Source organism: Cyanistes caeruleus, chromosome 3 (genome assembly GCF_971803275.1).
Source record: "Cyanistes caeruleus chromosome 3, bCyaCae1.hap1.1, whole genome shotgun sequence".
In the NCBI taxonomy this organism is placed as follows: Eukaryota; Metazoa; Chordata; class Aves; order Passeriformes; family Paridae; genus Cyanistes; species Cyanistes caeruleus.
In genome coordinates, this window is record NC_141703.1 from 97256962 (window position 1) to 97277709 (window position 20748).

General features: G+C 45.0%; 1 protein-coding gene and 1 long non-coding RNA gene across 33 annotated transcripts in view; both read left to right on the forward strand.

Moving 5' to 3' along the window:
• The first annotated feature begins 665 nt into the window (after nucleotides 1–665).
• Nucleotides 666–5496, forward strand: LOC111940299 (uncharacterized). Its single transcript, XR_015285080.1, has 2 exons — nucleotides 666–2672; nucleotides 4132–5496. It is a non-coding gene; the product is annotated as an uncharacterized LOC111940299 (long non-coding RNA).
• A 1220-nt stretch (nucleotides 5497–6716) lies between these two features.
• The window catches only part of BBX (BBX high mobility group box domain containing), a 136882-nt gene continuing 122850 nt past the window's right edge, over nucleotides 6717–20748 (forward strand). For 5 of the 32 annotated variants that reach the window (XM_086883230.1, XM_086883262.1, XM_086883263.1 and 2 more), the window contains exons 1-2: nucleotides 7262–7397; nucleotides 10671–10743. The gene's annotated coding sequence lies outside the window, so the exon portion shown is untranslated. Of the gene's footprint in view, nucleotides 6895–7235; nucleotides 7398–7447; nucleotides 7968–8053; nucleotides 8253–8949; nucleotides 9176–10670; nucleotides 10744–20748 lie in introns of those variants that run through there. The other 27 variants (XM_086883237.1, XM_086883242.1, XM_086883221.1 and 24 more) reach the window with 19 other exon arrangements.

A 20748-nucleotide genomic window follows, 5' to 3' on the forward strand; every position in this document is an offset into this window, starting at 1 on the left:
ACCATAAATCTCACCACAGATCTCTGCATGCTTTCCACAAGGCAAATTTTCAATTTGAAAAAAATGAAGACATGGCTGTGCAAACCTCTGATTTTTCAAATTGCTGGAAGTAAAAAATAAAAATAAAATAAAATAAAATAAAATAAAATAAAATAAAATAAAATAAAATAAAATAAAATAAAATAAAATAAAATAAAATAAAATAAAATAAAATAAAATAAAATAAAATAAAATAAAATAAAATAAAATAAAATTACAACAGATCACTCGTGTCAAACTGGACTGATTATTTTTCCAAAATATTTGTTGAAGAAAATTGATGCTGAAGGCCAGGGAAAGTGTACTAAAAATGCTATGTTCAGGTTGGAGCACTTTTAAGGATTTTTTTTTTATTTGAAACATGAAAATTCTTAATTTTGAAAGCATTTGAAAACTTAAAATTTTGCATGCAAATATAGGTACTTCTACCTCCCCTTCAGAGATATAAACCCCCAAACCAACAACTGACAAAAATCATAATTTGAAAAGAAATGGGATAGTATTATCAAACTGATTTTTTGCTGATGGAGTTAAAAATTAAAATATGGATCAGCTCTACCTTTTATAAAGTTAGGAGGAGACACAGCATTACAACCAGTGAAGGATGTAACTTCTAGTGATACAGAGATTTCAACACAAACAAGTGCTTAAGCTAGAGCTGCAGACAATCAGAACAAGGGAAATGCATACCCACCACTGGTGTTTGAGGGCTAAACCAAGTAGGGCTGGCAGACAGGCAATGTGGAATTTGCCTGCTTCCTAGAGTAAAGTATCTTCCTTGCTGCAGCACTTGGCACTGGGGAAAGCCATGAGAACCTGCTGACTTCAGGGAAAAGCCCCATTAAGAAGGCACACAGGAAGGCACACCATATATTTCCAAAAGAGCCAGTTCTTACAGGCTGGCCTGACAAGGATTCTCATGCTGGAACAGGGAGGAGCAGGAGAAAGTGCCCTTTTTAAAGTTTCGCCTTCTTCTCCATTTGAACCTAGTGGAACAGAAACAATGCAATGTTCTGATTAAATTTCCTCTCACGAGGCCTCTCACCTGGATGCACTGAAGCAGTGCACAGCCTTGCTCCTACAAGAATATTTATAGTAGGTGTTACTAGTCCAAGATACGAATTTTTTTCCTTCCTTTTCTCTTTTTCCTCCTAGAAGGTCTCAAGATCCATCCAGATCTGCTCCCCACCCTACATCTTTCTGTAAAGCTTAAAATTTTAATTACAAAAGCAATGCTTCCAAAAGGAAACACTAGATGTGGTTCCCTGTCTTTGTGCTTCACTGGATTGGGTGTTTTTTTCTCTTTGACAGGAGCTGAGCCAGGACTTCTTTGTGGTGTTCTCTGTCTTCACTGTGTCACCACCTGAAGGAATAAAAGCCTGATCTCTGCCTCTTTGGAGAGATGAACAAGATCCCAAATGTTACATCTGCAGTGCTCCGTATTTCCCTAGATATAAAAAGTTAAGAGTCAAATACCTTGTCTTTGAGTAGTACAATGACTAATGCATACTTTTGTTATTCAGGGTCAAATGGTCACTTGCTTTGTTTACTTTACAAATGGTAGCAACATTGTGTGGCCAAAAAAAATCGTGCTGTGGTCTCAGGATGAACATAACTCCAAGTGTGGCAGTGGGGCAGTTAGCCATGCCTCTGAGAAGCTCACCAAGCTGCAAGGATTCATGCTCAGACCTCATGGGTGCTGCTCTTTCACTTGAGTCACTGTAGGCACTTGACACTTGTCAAGCACAGACTCAACAACATCCTCTTCAGCTAAGCAGTGGCCCTACCAGGCTCAGCACTTTTTGCTCCTTGATTGTCCTCATTCTTCTAGACAGAAGTAAATACATATTTGTGAGGTAGCTTTGAAGTCTCTGGTGGTACTCTGGAGGTTGAAGAAAGACACTAGAACAGAGTTGTAGTTTCTTTAAAGCACTATGAACATTTATAGAAAAAGAATAACAAGCAAAAAAATAAATGCTTTAATAATACCAGAAACAGAGATATGAAAAAGAGACCCTTGGGTGGAAGAGGAAGAAACCTACTTGATAGCACTAAAATGTAATAAGGGGCAAACAATCTAAAATTGAAATATGAGTTCCAATTACATTTTATGCTCAAAGCAGTTAGATGTTATTGCAGTTTACATGAGAATTAAAACAGAATTGTAAAAATTGGAAGTGTGGCATTGAGGGAAAGCTGCCATGCTTTGGCCCAGCTCTCAACAGGGACTTTGTCAGTGAGGGAAGGAATCCCAAGTTACTGGATGTGAATGACAGACCCGCTGCTTTTGAGTGTCATTGGCTGTGGAAACTGATTTGCTTGCACTAGACTGACTCAAAGGGCTACACTACATCAGGCAAGAAGGTCTGAACCGGTATTTTGTGTACTGCAGTATACTTCTATAAGAACAAGGAAAATCTACTGAGTTTAGAGATTAGCAGACAATTGCTTCACTATTCTTGACATTGTATACTTCATGTACCCTAGTATGGTTAGTTAATATATATTAGTTTAATATATACCTAAATGTCTTGCAGGGTCAGATGGAGTTTTTCACGGAGATGATAGACTCAAATGGACGTGGATGTTCTGGCTAACCTATTATTCATTCCTTATGAAGCAGGAAAAAAATGGTAAATAGTTCTTCAAGGTGGAGTTATATTTTTCTGAAAAAGGGAGGAACTATGAAAGAGAAATCTCAGAGTAGCAGAGAAAGAAATGGATGGAGCAATGCACTAGAAGTTGGAAGCTCAGATTTGATTTTTGACTTTGCTGCTTCCATACTGTGAGACTCCTGGCAGGTCATTTCACCTGTCTGTTCCCCTTCCTGCTCTTGTGTCTAACTTGTCAATTGAAAGTGGTAGTAACTTAGGCCAGAGGTTGCTTGTAGGATCCAATGCTCTTAATGTCTGGCTCTGTTAAAGGGTTGCAGTTACTAATGCTCCTCTAGTAAAAAGAGGCATTGAAAAAAAAAAAAAACAAACCCAGTTGATAGGAGACAGTAGGAGTTAGATGATTAGATACACTAGTATAGAAAAAGAACACTCAGAAGCAGAATCTCAAAATTATAAAGAAAATACCCTGATTATTTTAATGTTGTGAAAGAACAGGAGTAAGGAATAGGAACAAAGAAATATAGTCAGAGTATAACTGTGCCCTCCTACAGAGAAATGAACAGAACAAGTTGGCCCTTTCTTTGACTTCTACAAACTTCTGTTGAGTTCTCAAGAAACTGAAAGTGGAGCTGAGGTGGGAACAATAACTTCCTAGAAGTGTGCTTCTTGAAGAATGGCTGTCCTGCACTGATCCTGTGGCTCTGTTCCTACTCTGGAGTGAATATTCTGCAGCTTTAGTTCAGCTAAAATGCCTCCTCCCTTCACTGCTTGCACATAAATTGCTATTAATGTTACCATGTTATACAAGTGCATTGGGGAGGAAAATAGGCCCACTAATGTATTGTCCTGCTCCAGTGTTTTTTAACCTGGAGGATGCCACGCTATTCCATGGACTGTGGGTGGGCACAGGCCACAGGAAAAAAGCAACAGAGGTGGGACGTTCTCCATAAGGCTGCATCTGCCTCACCCTTTCTTCCCCATGCTTCTCCCCAGGCTGTGTGCAAAGCTTAACGCAGATAAAGCATATGCTCCCACAGTTGCCTTATGGCCTTCCTTCCCTGCTCACATGACAACCGTCACTTGTAGTCAGCCATGGTAGCAGCTCAAAGGGATCCAGGGCCTGCAGGCTCAGGCTGCAGCTGGCTACTCCAAGCTTCCTTTTTATTATCTGAATTCATTTACAGTGGCCATGGAACATGTGTCTACCTCAGACTGGAAGGGCTACCAGTGGACAGGTCAATTCCACAGGCAGCAGGTAGCTTCTGCCCTGGGCAGGAGAAAAAGAGAAGATGGTAATTAAGGATCCAACTCAGTCCCCTCCCCAGCACTGCTGAGCTCCATGGCAGGCCCCCAAGGAAAGGAGTTAAAAAAAAAATAAAATTGTCCCCATTACTATTATTTATATCAATGCTACTATTTTCCCTGTTGTTATTAAATAAGAACAAAGTGAATGGAAATATTTTTTCTCTCTTGACAGAGCACAGACACATGGCTGCTTATGTCTTTTATGTTTTGCCATGGATTAATTAGAAGGGGACATGCAGTTGGGAGGGAGATACCCCTCTGCCAGTTGAGCACAAAGCAGGCAAACCCAGATGAACTCACACAAATGCCATGGACATGCATCTTGGAAGCCCCAAATCCCCCTGTGCACGCAACTGAACAAACGCTTTATCTGAGCTGAACTGCACCAACTTCAGTGCAGGCTGGCTGTGCACAGCAGCCAGTGTGAGCCTGCCACAAGGTAGGGCATCACTCTCAAAAACTTATACCAGTTACACACAAGTGACAGGAAAGTCTCACCTGATGACACAAGTTTTTGCAGAAAAATCTAGAAATGCAACTTGAGCGGAGTTCTAAAACAATAATGAGCAAGTAACTTAAAAAATTTCAGCACTTGCTGTCTTGCTGTCCCTTGAAAAATTCCTCACACTTACTAACGCCTTAAAACTCTTGATAACAGCAGCTGATGAAAGCCAGAAATATCTCCAAGTGGGCATAAAAAGAGATTAATTTGCTTGAAATCACATACAGAAAAATGGAAACCCAGAAATATTTACTATCCTCTCCTCTTCATGACATCAGTGTTTGCAAAAGGTCCTGGATTGACAACCCAAGAAAATACAGCTCTCTCTTTCACTATGGACAGAACAAATCAAAGGCAGTGGAAATGCAAGCATTCTATTTTCTGAACATACCAGCATAGCTCAGCTAACTCATCTCTCTTAAAGGGTGAAAAAATCCTTGTGCTTCTACAGACCTAATAGGTGGCCTGCCTTGCAACTAACTCACAAACCATTTGTAACTGTATGAAGCAGACACAAAACACAATTGTTCTACTTAGAACCACTGTATATCTATTTTGTACAGCTGTAAAAAACTACATTACATGCAAGGTGTCCTTATCTTGGCCTCTTTTCTGAAATGGCCAGCAAAGGTACCAAGTATAATAGAGAGATCTGTTAACAACAAAATGAAACAACCTTTAAAATGAAATTCATGTGTACTATCGAGTGCCTACATCGCTTATATTGCTCAGTAATTACCTGCTTTGACAGGATTTTAGCAATGAAGATATGAGAGCTTCATGGTGTAGTGTTATTAATATGGGTAAAAGAATCCAGGAAACAAGGCACTAATAGCACTAATACTGACATGTAAGAAACTATACCATGTAAGTTTGAACTGTCTGGATTAGGCCTCTTACTCTCTCCAGTAACTGTTTATGCATGCTGAAAAGATGCTGCTTACCAACTACTGCAAAGCACTGCACAATCTGGAAATGATAGGAGGAAGCTCTGCCTAAAAATTAGGCCAACCTTTTCATATTTGACTAATGAAATGTGTGTGCCTTCACTTGCCAGTGTCTCAGCCTCTGACCTTGATGTGCAACTGACTTCCAGTGGATAGATGGTCGTGACAATGAAATACTGTAGTAGAACGCATTAATAACAAGAATATGTTTATGCTGTTATTTTTATATTATTCCGGAACTGACAAACCCACCCCTGCTTACAAAAAACAAGAGGGTGGGGCGTTTACAATACTTTTGTCACATCTTAAGAAAATACGTGCAGGCTAATTTAAAATGCTTCCTCAGAAACATGGATACAATTTGGTTTTCTAATATAGCTTGTACTTTACTGCATTGTATTATTCAGACATAAGAAATATTATTTCACAGTTATTTAACATAATTCTGCCATCCTGAGAAAAGGGGCTGGGGAATGAAAGAAGAGTGGACAAGCCATGGGAAGATGCTGCAATTAACCATATTACACTGGGAAAAAGCTCAGGACTGAGAATATATGGAATAAACTCTGCAACATCCTTGGATGTGTAAAGCCATCATGAAACACAAACATTGCTCTCCTACTGGAAAAAAATTAGTACATTTCCACTGTTATTATAACTATTATTTCTTAAGATTTTTTTTATTTTTTTTTTCTAATATGACAATTGCTTGGCTGGAAGTCAGCATCCCACCTAGAGACAGAGGTGCACAAAAAAATTAGTTCTTCCTAACTCTAAGAATAAATGCCACGTGTCTTCTGCTTAAAAACCATGAGGGTCTCATGTCACATATGTTCAGGCCCTCGTGAACATTTATACACAGGGGCAGTGTACACAGTATGCTTCCACACTGTGTTTGATTTCTGTAGTGGAAGGGAGCTTCTCCCAAAAAGTTAGACTACGTTTCCAACACCCGTCAGCACAACCGCCATGCAGCCACGTAAAAGCTGCCGGCCTCACACTGTCGCTTTGTGCGTACCAGCCCGTGAGCCACAGAAATTCTCGAATTAATTTCACACCCATGTGCTTGGTACGGTCCGCGAGGTGCAGGGCAGAGGAGCGGGCCAGGGCACGGAGCGTGGCGCGGACCCCAGCGTTATAGTCGGCTAGTTCTGCCAGCAGAGCGGTCTCTGTGGGAAGCCGATGTGAAGTCGGCCGTGCTGTCGATGCTGGCCCGGTGAGGGCCTCTCCGCCACGCCTGGGCGAGGATTCCTACGGCAGGGGGCACCGCCCGGAGCTCCTCCGCATCCCCGCGCGGCGCCGCTGCCTGAAGCCCCCTGGCCGGGTCAGGGGGCAGCGCCGGCCCGGCCCGGCCCGCCCGAGGGCCGCGGGGGTGGCTCCCCGTGTTTACTGCCCCAGCAGGGGCTGCGCGGATGCGCTGCTGCCTCCCGCAACTTCTGGCTCGCCGCGCTGTGGCCTCTGAATGAAACTCGCCCAACTCGGCCGAGTAAGTTATCGGGGGTCTGCTCGGGGTGCGCCGGGCCGGGCCGAGCCCGCACCCCGCTATCCCGCGGCGCTGCCCAGGGCAGGCGTAGTTTACTCTCGCGGCGCTGCCCGGGCGGCCAATGGACAGTGGCTGCCGGCGCTGTGGCCGGCACGGCTCCGCGCTGCCCCGGGCGGCCCCCGCTCCCTGCCCCGCTCCGGCACCGCCGCCGGGGGCTCCGCGAACCCTGCGAGGGGCAGCGCGGCGATCTTTGTGTGAGTGTGTGCGGGGAGTGTGTGCGCCGGCGGCTCCCTCGCGGGCCGCGGGTGTAACGGCAGCGCTGAGTGGCCGGCGGGCCCGTCGCTCAGCGCGCCGGCCAATGGCGGGGCGCCTTATATCGCGGGGAGTGTTGTGGCGCTGCCCGGGTTGCATGGCTCTGTGTGGAGCCGCGTTCCGCGGGCGCCGAGGCGGAGGGGCTGCGCTGCGAGCCGCGTCCGGCCCAGCGGCGCGGTGCGCACCCCGCCGAGGTGAGTGCCCCCGCCCGCCGACCCGCACCGGGCGGGCGGAGATGGGCAGCGGCAGGCAGGGAGGGAGGGAGGGAGGGAGAGAGGGAGAGGTAGGGGTGCCCTCGCCCCACGCTTTACGCTCCGCGCCCCAGCGGCGGGGCAGCCCCCAGCGCCCCTCTTGCTGCGCTGGCGGACGGGAGGGAGGCGCGGAGCTTCCCCTGCCCGGCGCGGCGGCTGCCTCGGCTCCCAGTCACTTTTCCTCCCTCTTGCCAGCCCTGCCTTCGTTTCGAAAGTTTGGGCAGCGGAGGACGGTGGGTTGGTGCCGCCAGCCCTCCGCCCGGCCGGGAGGGCAGGGGTGACCGGGGGTGTTTGACGAGGAGGGGGCCAAGTGGATCGCGGTACAGCGCAGGGCATTTAAAACACCAGCGAGCCGAGCCCGAGAGGCGGCGGGGGTAGGCCAGCCAGTGCCAGGCTGCGTTTGAAACCAGGCACCTCTCGCCGCCACAGAGAGAGAGGCAAGAGCAGCGGCGGAGAGAGGAAGGGGAAGGAGGGCGAGGAGGAGGAGGAGGGATGGCCACCGGCCGCCGCTCGGTGCGTGCCTCCGGGGGGGACTTGACAGGGAAATCGCGGCAGACAGAAACGAAACTTCATCCCGAGGGGCGGCGAGGCGCGGGGGAGAGTGCGCGGATCGGTATCGGCTGCCGCCGGCCTGGGGGGCTCCGCGCCGCCGCCGCCGGCAGAAAGGGCGGGGGGGGGATATAAAACCGGAGAGGGGGAAGCAGCCGATCCAGCGGCCGCACGGGGAGCGGGAGGAAAAACCCCGGCGCCGACCCCGACAACAACAGCAGCGGCCGGGCTCGGCCGGAGAGTTGGGCTGTGCGTTTTCCGGTAGTCATCGGCGATGCACCCGGGGCGGCGGCGGCCCCGGTGGGCAGCGGGGGGGGCGGGCGGACGGCCCTGCCGGAGTTTGGCGTGGATGCGGGATTATGTTGTGTCAATAAGTTTAAGGTGGAGAGGGAGAAAGGGAGGGAGGAAGCCGGGCGGGGGCCGGGGGGAGGTGGCGGCAGGCCTCGGCCGCGCGAAGTCCTATTTCTGAAGGTAAGTTGTGACATTGGGTGGTCGCGATGACAGAAAACTTGGCGAGGGGCGCCTTGGGGAGGGGGCGGCCGCCTCGGGGGGGTCTCTCCGGGCCGCCGGGAGCCGGATGGGTGCTCGGCTGTTATTTGCTGCTGCGAGATCGGGTCGCTGGTAAATTACAGAAAGCAGCCCTCCTCCTCCTCCTCCTCCTCCTCCCCCCGCTCCCCGCCAGGCGCTTCGCTCTTCCTCCTCTCGGGTTTATTTGCAATGTATGAAACTTGCATGGCTGTGAGGAGAGCCGATCCAGTGTGGGTTTGCGAGGAGGAGGAGGAGGAGGAGGACGGGGAAGGAAGGGTTGGAGGCAGGAGAGAAGGAGGCAGTCGCGTTAATCCCGGGCGCCGCACGGCAGCAGGTTTGCGTTAGGAATATCGGTGGCAGCCCGCTGCCGCCGCTGAATGAGGAAGGTAGAACGAAGCGATGCGAGAGCCGCCGAGGCGACATGCACGGCGGCGGGGCGAGAGGCACCGGCAGGCGGCCGCCCGCCCCCTCCCTCCCTGCCTGCTGCCTCCTCCCTCCCTCCCCGCCGGGGCGGGGAAGGACCGTGCCCGGGTCTCCCCCGCTCGCCGCCAGCCGAGCCGGGGGGCCGCGGGGCTTTAACCGTGTGCGGGGCCGATTCGCCACTTTTTCCGGGGGAGGCCCGCGGTTAAAAGTTTTCTGCGGAGGTGAGTGTGTGCGGGGAGGCCGGGGCGCCGCCAGGCCGGCGGTGGTCACTCGGGCCTGGGGCGCCGAAACCATTGCCCGTCCTGCTGGTGACACGTCCAAGTCCCGCAGCCCGGCGGGGCGGCGGAGGGGCCCGGCTCGGCCGCCGGGGCAGGGACGGGGTGCCGGTCTCCATGTGGGCTCTCCCGGCGGCGGCACCTCCTCCCCGGTGGCAGCGGCGGCGGCAGCAGCGGGATCATCGCACGGGCCCGCGGGGAGGAGGAGGGGAGCAGCAGGGAGGTGTTTGCTGCCAGCCTGCCTCGCCGGAGCCCGCCGGGGAGGGCAGCTGGGAGGGCCGGGGAGCCCCCCGCGCCGCCGCCCCTTCCCTGCGCGCCCGCCCGCCCCCAAAGGTGTTGTGCAGACTTTTCCCCCGGGAGGGTGAGATTTATGCGCTGCATTATTGCTCCTCTCCTCCCCCCTCAAAGCAAGATGGACTCTCTCGTCTCTCTCTCTCACTCACTCTCTCCCTCTCTCTCGTTCTCTCCCCCTCTCCCTGTGTCTTGTCAGCCTTCAAGATCGACATTTTGTAACTAGGATGCAAACTTGATGGTGACCGGGGGCGGGGGGCGCGGGGGGGGGGGGAGACGGGAAAACCCTGGGTCACGGCGGTCTTTCTCCATATTTAATACCTTTTCTTTCCACCCCACCCCGGAGCCCGGATTCCGGTGGCCCTACACTTTGCACGGGCGGGGGTGGGCGGAGGGCGGGCGGCGGCTGCGAGCGCCGCTCCCCCCGCGGCGGCCGGGGGTCGCTCCCCGCGGGCTGCGGTGGCGGAGGGGCGGCTGGGCGGCCGCAGCGCTCCGGGCGGCTCTGCCGGGGGGCAGCGGGCATTACCTGAAACTGTGCTCCAGCCTCGCAGCCTTCGTCCGTAGCTCTGTCTGTCTGTCTCTTTCCCCGGGTGGATCTCGTACCTGCGGTCTGGCGGCTTATTCTTGTTGTTAATTTTTGCGTTGTTTTGCTTATCCACGCGCGGGGATTGATCGCTCACTTGTGTAAGTTCCCGGGGGTTATTGTTATGTATGCCTCCTTGCAGATGGTGGTCAACTTTCTATCTTTTATTTTGATAAAACATGCGAGTGTTACTGTGGGTGCATGTAAATAATTACGTGATGCATCCCTGTGCGTATGTATATGTGTCTGTGCGCGTTCATAAACATGCATCCGTGCGAGAGAGAGAGAGAGATGGAGGAAAAATAACCCACCCTGCTGATGCACACTCAGATGATTTGCTCCATTTGCCCACTCCTAATGCCCTCTAAAGACACGGTGCATCTTTTGTTTGCGCCTTACGGTTTCCTGCGACTGTCATCTTGTTTTAATGGCAACTTACCTGGGATAGGGGTGAGGAGGAAGCAAGTTTCAAGTTTTGGGATCTCTCCTCTTGTTGGCGATGTGGTGAGTTGTAATATTGTAGAAGCATGGTGTGCTGATGATGTGCCTTTATTTGATACTTTATAGGTCACTATCACATGACAAAGGCTTTGAGACAGCTTCATCTTCGTCTGTCTGTAATTCCCATTTGCCTTCCTGGGTAAGTATGTAAACTATACACAAGAAAAAAGAACTTGGTTGTTGTTGGTAAGATAGAGGTCCTCATGCTGCCACTTTTTGTGAGAAAGGTGCTTGTTCTGGATTTAGCACCTCAGAAAACATGTCTTCTCCAGGTGCTAATAGCTGCTGCTGGAATACAAAGCTCGGATGTAGAGGTGCCTCCAAGTAACCTGGGAATTAAAAGGCTGTGCATATTCAGAGCTCTCTTCACTTATTTATTTTTTTTTCAAGTGGTTTTTCTTGTCCCTTAAACTTTGTAAAGATAATCAGCTGATTGACTTAGGGGGAAAGTTTTAAACCAAAGTAACATCAGAATATGCAAAGTTCAACACACGGGTCGAAAATTTAATGAGAGTGTAAAGTCCTTTTAAAATTCAGTGGTAGAAAAGTATGAGAATGTAAACTGAATAGGTAATTAGAAAACTCTGGAGGTCAAGAATCAGTGAGAAGTTTAGCAGAACTGTAATGCTGCTGCAACAGGAGTTGTTCAGTTTTAACACTTCAACTGAGAGCTAATTAGAATTCCATCCATGCTCATTCTGTGTTGCTGTTTTTTCTTTTGGCATTGATGAATGCATATACCAATCAGTTTGAAATACGTATCTTAGTGACTAATTTACTAGTATTCCTAAGCTTTCAGGTACGCAGCAGTGTTTTGTTTTTTTTATCTTCATACTGGGAAAAGTTACGATAAGTTTTGAAGGATTCGGCACCTTTTAAGGTGAAGTGGAAGTGGTAGTTTAAAGATGAGGTTCTAAATTTCTAGGGTCACATTTATAGATGACATAAAATGAGTAGCACTTGGAGCACTTCTCGTACAATTGCCCGTGGTGTCACTGTCCTGTGTTTGGCCCAAAATGGGAAGTGGGAGGTAGCATTTCTTCTTGACACTATTCCACACATAATTAAAAACAAGACAAGACATGTATTTGGGGTAAGCTTAGTACTCATAAATGCAAATGATTAATAACATACTCTTGACCTTTTGCAGGCAGTGGATAGCAGACATAGGATAAGTGATGGTCCCAAACATGCTGACTTGAAGGGGGCTGTTGGGAGCAGCTGTTCTGGTGTGATATTATGATCACAAAGCTAGTGTTAAGGCTGGGATAACCACTGTGGGCAGTTGGTTTGAAGGGAGAATTCTGCTGTTCTCCAGTTCCTGCAGATTTACACCCAAATTTCAGGTTTTTGGATTTTGTGTCTAGTGTGGTTGGTATGTACAGGTCTCAGAGTATAAATACCAAATTCAATTACTGAAATTTTTTATGACAGACTAGTTGTATAGGAGAATACTGCTTTTGGTTTTATAGCATTACTGGCAAGGATCATGTTCTATGAAAAGTAATTGGTGCAACAGTTTTTTCCAAGTAAAAATGCATCTGGAAATTCAAAACTGGCAGATAGGCTTCAAAATGTTGATCAAGGCTGAATACAAATGTACTGATTTCTGAACTATATTTTCTGTGTTTTCAGGTAAGAGTCACATGAGAGTGCTGTAAGTGCTAAGGACATTTTCTTTATTTCAAGTAATAGTAAAGGATACTGAACAAGAGTAGCTCAGAGACCTTGACTAAGGTCTTGAGTCATTATCTGGTTTTAGTTTTGGTATGAAGTCTTTTGGGTGCATGGAATGTTGATCTGGCAGTGAAGTGCTGATCAAAATCTTCCCACACTTGGAGAGTAGTGGACCTTGGTTTTGTGCATAGTGCTAAATGTATGTCTCACCTGCTGCTGAACTGGCTTGAACAAAGTGAAGGGTAGGGTATCATTTTTAGTAAAAGGCATAATAGGAACTTTAGAGGAAGAGAAGAAATACATTTCCTTGTAGCTCAAAAAAAAAGGCAATGAAAATAATGCGCCTAGTTAGGGCAAGAATAGAGATTTTGTTAGATTTGTCCATGACTAGAAATCTCCATTTACTTTAGGGAACTTTTATTTTGGTAAAAGGGAAGATTCCTTTTATTACACAACTCTCACTAAAGTAACTATTCTTGAATGGGTTTTAGTCATTCAGTCTTGACATACAGGAGTTCTGGTTTGCTTGGTGAGTGCCAGTGCAGGGCTGGTGTGTCACGAGATAGAAGGTGATGAGCTGCTTAGCAAGGGGCCCTGTGGAGGCTTCAAAAATTGGCCTAAGCTCCCAAAAGTTTGTTGCACACTACTGTCCCTCTTGGCACAGCAAGCTGATAAGCCATGTCAAGCAGGCATGTAATTTAGGAGAAGCGTAGCTGGTTTCTGTATGGAGGTAAACTCAGAACATTTAAGAAGCTTGCCCTTGACACTTCGGAGTTTTTTGGGGGCTGCTTGCTGCAAGCTCATTGCTTGCAAAACGTCCATTGGCTTCAGCAGGAGGTTTATTTAGGAAAGGAGTGTAGGAGTGATGGTGAGAGGAATTTGTCCATGTTTATTTTTCCCTTCAAGGAAGAAAACCTTTCTCTTTCATAGCTCTTGTGTGAATAATTAAAGATATTAAATGTCAGTTTTCCACATAAAATATCAGAGGTAATCATGCCATTATTTTGTAACTAATGTTTTTCCTGTTCATCCGGAATGCTCTTAATACACTTTGTTCATAAATTAGTGGTTCTGTAGCTGGCGATCCTGTAAGCATGTGAATATCTTGAAGCAGATGACAAGTCTTGTTAAATTCACTGGTATGATTGCTCGCATTCAGAGCTTAAAGTTCTTCCAGGTTGCTGCCGCTCGTGGTCTGTGGGCTGAGGATGCGCAGTGTCTCTGGAGCTCGTGAACATGGCGTTAGGCAGGGCAGTCTTCTGGCACAGAGCTGGGGAAAGAGTGTGTGAAGAGAGGAGATCTTGACTGAGTGAGCTGGGACAAGCAGTGTGGAGCGCTGACATTTGGTGCTGGAAAAGGTTCAGGTAAGGTCAGTGACACCTGTGGTGTGCAGGGCTCTGCTGCGATGTGAAGTTTGTAAATGTACCTGCAATGAAATTTGGACACCTGGGAGGTGAGACACTGCTTCTCTTCCAGCTGTAGCCATAGCTTATGTAGTGTTCAGATCCCCTTCTTTATCTGAAGGTGGTTCCTTGGTGGAGGAAGGTACTGTAAATTAAAATTGGAACTGAACTGAAACTCTTAATTTTGATTTTTGAGTGTGTTGCAGGCTGTCTCTGTGAGCTCTGGCAAGTGATGTAGTCAAAACCAGAAGTTGCTTTCCAAGTTCTGGACCCAGGTTGGACTTCTTGTACCCTGTTGTGAGGATGGCCTGCTGTGGCCACCAGTGGAATCAGCAGCACAGATTTGGCCTGCTGATGGCTTCCAAAGTCTTTACTTTCAAAAGCATAGCCATATGTCACTTCTAAATGGAGATTGACAGTACTTCCTTGTATCATTAAATCATATGGTGCCTGTATATTGGGACTGTTTTCACAAGTGATTTAAATTTGTCAAAACAGCATAGATACTGTTATAGCTTACTGTAAACTTAATTATTAATGTTTTCATTATTACTTAGGGGTCTATAAAGCTGGAGTGAGCTTACATGTATTTCAAAATATTCTTAAGAGGAAATAGGTTAAAATCATCCTTCTGACTTCTATAGTATTAAGTTTATTTCTTTTCCTTCTACTATGTTTCTCCCTTTACTAAGGTATTATTGCCAGAAGGTTTTTCGTTCTGTTTCATGTCAAAAGATTATTAGGACTTACTTTCTTTTTATTATTTTTTTGTTATTTTTTAAGATCAGTAATGATACAATGTTTCTGTGTGAGTAGTGGGGTGAGTGTGATCCTGGTGGACATGGGAATTTCACAAAAGACTCCTACAGCTGTCATCCTTCTTGATAGTTTCAGAAGGGGTAAGAACTGAACCAGCCTATGGATTACTCCGAATTTAGGAATGGCTTGATGGGCTGCTGTTTTGAAAAGGAGAAAAGCACATACGATTTGCTCAATACTAGTGATATTATTAATAATTGGCAGTCGTAGGCCTTGCCTTATTTATGTGCTTCTGTCCTGTCTGGTGAAGTACACAAGCCATACTGTAATCATACACCTCAAGATCAGGAACAATAATTTTTTTCCCTGTTTAAGGCATCTGAGATGAAAAGCTGTGAAGGAGCGTAGGCTTGCCTGCAGTCACTTAGCAGGTTAGCATTAGCTGGGAATGGAATCAGATCTGCATCTGACTCCTTAGTTTTGTGTCCTTTCCCTTGGTGTATGCTACTGCTCTGAAGCTTTCCTGGTAAGTGCCTGTCTTGGGATGAGAGTAGTCTCACTGAATTCTGTGCCACTTGGACATTTTCTTCCAATACTCCGCTTACATTCATAGTGCTGCTTAAAAAAAAAATCCCACCTTCAGAATGTTGTGAAGTTTACTGACTTACAATTTGGTTGTATTTATTGACAAGACAGTGTAAAGTAGGAGGAGAGCTTGCTTAAGAGCTTTTGCCAGTAAACATGGTATTTAAACTGCTGTTTATTGCAGTATTTATTACCCCTATTTATTTATACTAACTTTGTAAAGTTAATGCATGGAAAAAAAATTATTCCTCACAGTGAAGTTTTTAAAATGTGATTCATGTGAAATAGTTCTTCACAATTATTTTTTCATATTCATAATCCAATGCAAAATGACAACTGATTTTCTTATAAAACGTGGAATTGACAAGCAACTACTTTGGCACTCTGGCAGTATTGTGATGAATAGGGTAACTTGCTTACTGAACTTTTATTTCTAGGGAGTAAACATGTAAGATTTTCAGATTTGCTTTTTACTGGTGTTCTGTTACTTAAAATACAAATTTGATGAAAAATTTTGATATGTATTTGAGGAGTAAAGCACACTTTACTTAATGCCTGGGTGTAAGACCTATTTGTAGTATTCTTATAATGATACCAGCATTTTATTATTTCTAATATTTATAAATTTAATTACCTAAAAAATGAATCAGCAAAGAGGAAAAGCATGGTTTTGACACTTTAAAGTGTTTGTGCTTTTTCATTTATAGCACACAAATGCATAATGTAATAGCAAGTCCCTATGAGCGTGGACAATTCAGCATGTGAAAATAAACTAGCTTCAGGCATATCTGAGTACAAAGAAACCTAGTACAACAACATTGCAGTTTTTAGCGAGGGGAAGGAAAGTTAACAGGATTTTATGAGGCTACACTAAGAAAATCAGTTGCTTAGGAAGCATGGAATTTTTATTGTCAGAAATCTTTCACGTGGGTGTCTCTATATAAGAGATTTTATAAAATGTAGCAAATGCTGAAAGTAAGAAGCAGCATTTTATTGACCCTCAATGTCACAGAGCTTCATTCAGCAAAGATAAATCAGTGGATTTGCACAACATGGGATCTATAGAACTTAATGCAAGTGGAAACTTTTGACAAGAAGCTTATCAAGTCCTGTCTGCACCTTCCCTTTCTGAGGGAAAGTGGGAAGGTGTCTTCCTTCTGTGTGTGGTGTTTTATTTGGGGGTTTATGATATTTTCTTTCTGAAAGGCATTATGTGTGTAGCAAATTTTCTGCTTTGAGACATTGTGGAACATCCATAACTGCGTTCCTGGCTGTGGAATCACTCGCTTTCCTCTTACACAGGTGTAGCAACAGGAGGATTTCTGCCACCCTCACTCCTGTGAGAGGCTTTGTCCTGTGCTTCTGAAACCTCGAGGTCCCCATGGCAGGGTTAGGCACAAGCATTAAAGTGCTCCTTGGCTCTCTTGATGAGAACTGAGCTGGCCTGTTGCAGGATTCAAGTGAGGAAGTCTTAAAACATAGTCTAGTGCCGCTGGTGAGCTGGGTCAAGGATTGGTGACTGTACTGTGCTGCTTAGTGTCAGGCAGTGCCTCTGTGCTTGACAGCTTGCAACCAATGCCTTTCAATTCTTTTCCCCAATATGTTTTTTTCTGCCAGTTGCATAAGGACTTTTAAACTTGAACCTTGTTAGAAGTTGTGTTTTTGTTTTGAGAGTCTGTTTTTCATTTGTACTCACACCTTGCACAGTCAAGAGGTACCCAGTGATGGCAGTGGGGAAAGCATGCCACACAGTAACAGTCAGGGTTATGTCTCTTGCAGTAGAATAGTACACCTTCCCTCTGCAGCCTGTGTTCTTCTATGAAACGAGTAACTCTTAAGTTTTTGTTTGTGTATGTGAGAGAATGCATTGTTTTGTGGTTGCCAAAGTGGTATTTAAGAGAGACTTCATGAGAAATTTGAAGGTGAAGCTGGATAAAGAAAACATTAGATGAGAATGGAAGGAGTGAGGGAGGACTTGATTTCTTACCTCATTTCATTTTTGTGGTTGGCCATGTTTGGGTTTGCTTTCCCTAAGTGGTGGTCTTTCAATCACATCCTGCCTACAGTGAACTACGGTTAACAACATCGTGCTGAGCTACAGGGTGAACTACAGGAGCATCAGTTTCTCTTGACCTCATGGCTGAAGAGCCCAATCCTGCAGTTAGAACTGCAGGTGAATTCCTGAACAAAAAGCCAGAGATAGACCTGTGTCAGCAGTATGTACCCCTTTGCAGGTTTGCTGGCTGCAGTTCCTGGTGGCCTGTAATTCCTCAGGAAAGCTCCAGATTCACATTATTCTTAGCTACTGATGTGCAGATAGTCCTGCCAGGGACTGGCACCTGTTGTGCTCACAAACTTACAGGCCATCCCCGACCTGATTGTGAGCCATGTAGGAAGAGCTGGGGATAGACAGAGACATTGCTGAAGCATTCTGAGTTCCTGTAAATGAAAAGAGAGTGGAAGACCATGGAGTGTGAGAATGCCATTTGGTAGATGATAAGTCTTCTGGCACGTAAGCCATTTTGTTCAAGTATGTTTGCTTCACAAGTTGGCTGTCTGTCTAGGGAAGGAAAGAATTCTGATGTACTGCAAATTGATGGTCAGAGATGATGGATTTGGAAAGAAGTGCTATTTTCACCTACACTTCATTGGTAAATCTGTCTTTAGCTGTTCTTTCTTTTTGCAAAAGATTTCTTTATATACAGATTTCATGTTGAGTAGTGTAAACTTCCTTCTTAGCTCAGTTTGAATCTGTCAGTGTTCCATGCCACACACTTGTGAGTTCCCGGGTTTAGCTCTTGTTTAAATATATGTGTAATTCTTTTTCTTATTTAAGTTTCTTTATTTGTATTCCCTCTAATTTGTTTGAGATGCTCTTTCATACATCATGTTAAACATCAGTCATCAAGTGCTCATAATGTATTTTGAAACAAGTATGCAAAATTGCAGCGTGATCCTTCACTGATTACAGAACTATAGCATATGAATTAATAAGGAAATAAAAACAGCATAATTAATTTCCAGCTGCTTTTGGAGAAACAGAGGTGTTTATAAGGGGAAATTTGGTGTGTGCAAATGAAAGAATGACAAAGCTGGTAGCAAATATATTAATTCAGGCAATTTTTCACAATTTACTTCCTCTGTTGTATCGATTAAAAATATGTTTTAGTGCTGAAAGAGTAAGCAGAAGCTTCAGTGCCATTCTTTTAGAAATATTGGACTAAATAAAGAGCACAAGTGTCAGAAGTAGAGCAGGGGAGGGAAGTTTTTAACTTCATTTCTTTGTATGGAAGATGTTAAATAAGGGAAGTAAATGACTTAAAGTGTAATGGTTGAATTTGTCCATTTCTCATTACTATGAGATTTCCATTAATATGAGAAAATTGCCTCTGTGTGTGTGTGTAAGACAATTTTTGAGTGTTAAGTATTTTCCTCGCATCTCTTGAATGCACTTGTGCTCATCTCTCTCACCTCAGCACTGTGTACCAAAGCAGCAGAAGGTAAATGAAGTCCATGCTCTGAAGTGACCCAGGCAAAATCTCACACTGTGGGGGCCCTCCCATGGTTTGGTCCCTCTGAGTCCTTTGGAGGAAGCTGTTGAATGGATCTGGATACTCAGTTGCCGCTTTGGAAATCACTTAGTTTGCTGCTACTCAGGGCTGGCCTGCTCTTCAGGTGGGAGCTCCAAACAGAGCTTTGGGTCTGTGTGCCTGCGACATCTTCCTGGTTTTTAACCAGCAAAGGAAGATCCTGCCCTCCTGAGGAGATATGTCTAGAGGAAATGGATTATTTATTTATATAGTGAAGTGGACTCTCGAGGATGTCCCTGTCTGAGCTTTCTGTTTTGCTGTGCCATGTGCTGATGGGGCCCAAAGTGAGTGAGAGGATGCTGGAATGCACAGAGGGAAGCACCTGAGAAAACTCACCAGATACTGTGTTTGGTCTAAGAAGCGTTCTGCTGGTTTCTCTGCCACGACTGATCTGGTTTGTGTGCACAGTCTTGCTTCCCTGGATGGACCTACAGGGCTGCATTTTATGTTTACTGTTACTCTTCACAGAAAGAAGGAAATCAAAATGGGAGGTAAGGTTGTCGTCACAGACATCCCCGTGGCATGGGTTACGTGAGAGAAGGGCACAGTGCAGGCCTACAGTGGGGACAGTACATGTTCTCTTATTCAAGGATCCTAAAGGAAAAATAATATCTTGGAGTGGGGGATGGTGTTTTATGGAACTCTAACAGGCTTTGCAGAGATTGAGTAGGGCTGAAGGAGAGAGTGGGGGCAGGCACACTAAGAGCAGGGAAGGTTTTATGCCTCCTATTCCTGGCCCTTGTGAGCCCCTCTGTGTGTGCTCACGTGTCTGCTGCCTTGACATTCCAGTTATACCTATTGAACTGATTTAAATCAGGATTTCGCTCAATAAACACTTAGTTTAAATTGGTGCTTGTAATCTCTTTTTGATTTGGTATTTTTGTTTTTTCAGAAGCAGTCTCTATTGGTAGACAACCTTTAAAATATGTTGCTAAATTTAGCCTTTCCTTTTTTTTGTTATTTCAGAGCATGCACTGTATGCCTGCACACCTTCTAAGTGATTTCATGGCTTATGTACATTTACCTAGATTGCAACTGTTAAGAAAGTTTTTATTTAGGACATTACAAATTATGCCTTTTTTTAATTGTGGCCTTTAATAATGTCCTACTTAATAAAATTACACTCATGCATAAACAAACAAGTAAATGCAAACAGATTTTGTCCTTAAAATAAAAGTATTATCCCATGTAAGGTAACTGATTCTGCTTAACCAAATGCAAGCATTTAAAACTAACAGAACTCAAACTTCTTTGTTTTCTCAGAAGAGAAGGAAAACTAATAATCTTACTTTCAACTCCCAGTTAGTTTCTTGGCTTTACAGGAAGTGTCATTAAGTGACTTATGGATCAAAGTCTCTGCAGATGCAATGGAAGGTATTAGTTTCAGGTAACTTAGTTCTAAACGTAGTACTTGTTCTTGGTACTTCAAGGAAGGCTTACCTGTTGAGTATTTGAGCTTTGTTTACAGTTTTGATACCAAACATTTTCAATTTATTTTAATTTAATATAAATTGAGTTATGTAATATGACAGTGGAATTTAACAGTGGTTTGTAATAATTTAAAGGCAAATTGCAATTAGGTATTTTTTTGTTAAAATACACCTAGCAACAATAACATCTGAAATGTGGATATGATTTCTTCATTTAGAAAGAGTTCATTTGTAACAGTATCTGTTTCTGTTAAGCAGAATATATTTTTTTAGATGACTTTTGCATTTATTATCTGGATCCTATTTGTAACAGCTGATACCTTGAGCAGTATCTCCTGGCATTAAGGAATGCAGCATAGCTGACTAGGTAACACTGGCCATATTAATATTTCTTTTTTTGTGGGTGCTAGACCCCTCTGTAACTTCTGAAAGATAGAGATCAACAGATCTCTGTTTACACTGATCTGTACTTAACATTAAAAAAAATTATCTTAAAATTGCTGTTGCAAGCTTTTCTTTTGACTATGTGGTATGTGATTATAACTTTAATGGTTGAGGGGGTACTTTACAACATCCAGGAAAGAATCTTAGCACTGCTGGTGAGAGAAAGCAAAACATGAAACCCTGTTGTTACTTTATGCTGCATGTATTGCTAATGTATTAGAGGGAAAAGAAATAAGGGGAAAAAATGGTATATATG